At 38.8% G+C, this 2,588-nt stretch overlaps 1 pseudogene; it reads left to right on the forward strand.

Moving 5' to 3' along the window:
* The first annotated feature begins 662 nt into the window (after nucleotides 1-662).
* On the forward strand, nucleotides 663-2,198 carry LOC103214650 (fatty acyl-CoA reductase 1 pseudogene; annotated as a pseudogene).
* Nucleotides 2,199-2,588: the final 390 nt, after the last annotated feature.

Consider the following 2,588-nt stretch of genomic DNA (forward strand, 5'->3'; position numbering starts at 1 on the left):
GTCTGCAGACCAGTCAGCACACTCTTTCCCTTCCAAGTCCATAAAAACCCCAGACTCAGCTTCATAGCTGGCAACCCTTTTTTGGGGCCACTTTCTTTGCTGAGAGCTTTTCTGTCACTTAGTAAATCTGACTTTGCCTTACTCACTCTCTGTTGTCCATGCACCTTATTTTTCTTGGTTGTGGGAAAAGAATCCAAAGCTCACCTCCAAGGGGAAATGACATGGGGAAGTAAAAGAGCTATAAGACTCTCACCCACTCTTTGAACAATAGGATTGAAACAACTGCAACAATAATAGGATAATTTATGTCAATAAATTAAAATCAAATGTGAAAATAAGAAGATATTTCTCCCAAGCATTTCACTGAAGCTCATTAAGATATTAATCAGAGCCCCACCACTGCCCCCCATAAGGGGGATGCACAGTGAGGTCTGGTTTGCAGTCATGGAGCCTAGGGGCACCACCTGGGTTGGGAGGCAGCATAGAGGTGGCGAAGGTTAACAGAATACTTAAGTGCTGAGGTGACTCAGAGCAGAGAAGTAATCTGAGTGGCATGGAGTGAATCAGGGAAGGTTTCCTGAAAGAGTACCCATGCTGGATGCTCTTCTCAATCAGATCTGGATACTAAGCCTGTGAGCCAAAATTTATACAGAAAGATCAAAATGGTTTCAATGCCAGAATACTGTGAAGGCAAGAATGTCCGCCTCATAGGAGCTACTAGTTTTCTAGGGAAAGTGCTTCTGGAAAAGTTGCTGATATCTTATCCTAAGGTGAATTCAGTATATGTTTTGGTGAGGCAGAAATCTGGACAGACACCACAAGAGCGAGTGGAAGAAGTCTTCAGTGGCAATCTGTTTGACAGATTGAGAAGTGAAAATCGAGATTTTAGAGTTAAAATTACAGCAATCAACAGTGAACTCACCCAACCTAAACTGGCTCTCAGTGAAGAAGATAAAGAGGTGATCACAGATTCTACCAATATTATATTCCACTGTGCAGCTACAGTAAGGTTTAATAAAAATTTAAGAGATGCTGTTCAGTTCAATGTGATTGCAATGGGACAGTTTCATTTGCACAACAAATAAAGAATCTGGAAGTGTTCATGCATGTATCAACAGCATATGCCTACTGTAATCAAAAGCATATTGAAGCAGTCTATCCACCAACTGTGGATCTCAAGAAGCTGATTGATTCTTTAGAGTGAATGGATTGTGGCCTAGTAAATGATATCATGACAAAGTTGATAGGAGATGGACCTAACACATACATATACACAAAAGCATTGGCAGAATATGTTGTACAACAAGAAGGAACAAAGCTAAATGTGGAGATTGTAAGGCCATCTATTGTTGGTGCCAGTTGGAAAGAACATTTTCCAGGATGGATTGATAACTTTAATGGACCAAGTGGTCTCTTTATTGTGGCAGGGAAAGGAATTCTTTGAACAATCATGTCTCCAATAATGCGCTTGCAGATCTTGTTCCTTAGATGCAGTTGTGAACAAGAGTCTTGTGGCAGCCTGGTATTCCAGAGTTAATAGATCAAGAAATCTCACGGCATATAATTGTACAACAGATAGCACTAATCCTTTCTACTGGGTGAAGTTGAATACCATGTAATTTCCACTTTCAAGAGGAATCCTCTGGAGCAGGCCTCCAAATGGCCCAATGTACATCTAACTTTCAGTCACCTTTTATATCATTACTGGATTGCTGTAAGTCATAAGGCCCCAGCATTCCTCTATGATATCTACCTCACGATGACTGGAAGAAGCCCAAGGATGATGAAAACAATAACTCATCTTCACAAAGCTATGATGTTACTTGAGTATTTCACAAGTAATTCTTGGATTTGGAATACTGAAAATGTCAATATGTTAATGAATCAACTAAACCCTGAAGATAAAAGACTTTCAATATTGATGTACAGCAGTTACACTGGGCAGAATATATAGAGAACTACTGCATGGGAACTAAGAAGTACATATTGAATAAATAAACATCTGGCCTCCCTGCAGCCAGAAAACATCTGAACAAGTTGCAGAATATACCTTATGATTTTAATACTATCCTTGTGATCCTCACCTGGCACATTTTTATTGCAAGATCACAAAAGGCAAGAAACATCTGATATTTTTGATTAGACTGTGTTACAAGTTTCTGTCATAGTTTCAAGCATCCAGCACTATGAGATACTGAAGACCAAGAATTCAGCATTAGAACATCTATGCATATGGTGGTCTAAATGCACAAAAGGTAAAATGTACTTAAGTCCTTTCACCTTTTGTCAAGACATTAAACCATCTTAGATTGGAGTGTAAAGTAAATTATGGTACATTTTATGTAACATTTTAATGTTTATGCTCATAAAACCTAGTGAACACACTGTGTTATGCCAGCTCTAATCTACAATAGCTAACAAAACATGACTTAATATTTTGAGCCCTGGAAGAAAGGGGTGGGATGAAGCCAAGAGTAGGGAAACAGGAACACTGACCAGTATAACTGCAATTCTGGAGCATAATTAAAACATGCCTTAACATATAGTGAATTTCTAATTCTAATGTTCAGTGCAATGGAAGACATTTA

The sequence above is a fragment of the Chlorocebus sabaeus genome, chromosome 3 (assembly GCF_047675955.1).
Source record: "Chlorocebus sabaeus isolate Y175 chromosome 3, mChlSab1.0.hap1, whole genome shotgun sequence".
Lineage (NCBI taxonomy): Eukaryota > Metazoa > Chordata > Mammalia > Primates > Cercopithecidae > Chlorocebus > Chlorocebus sabaeus.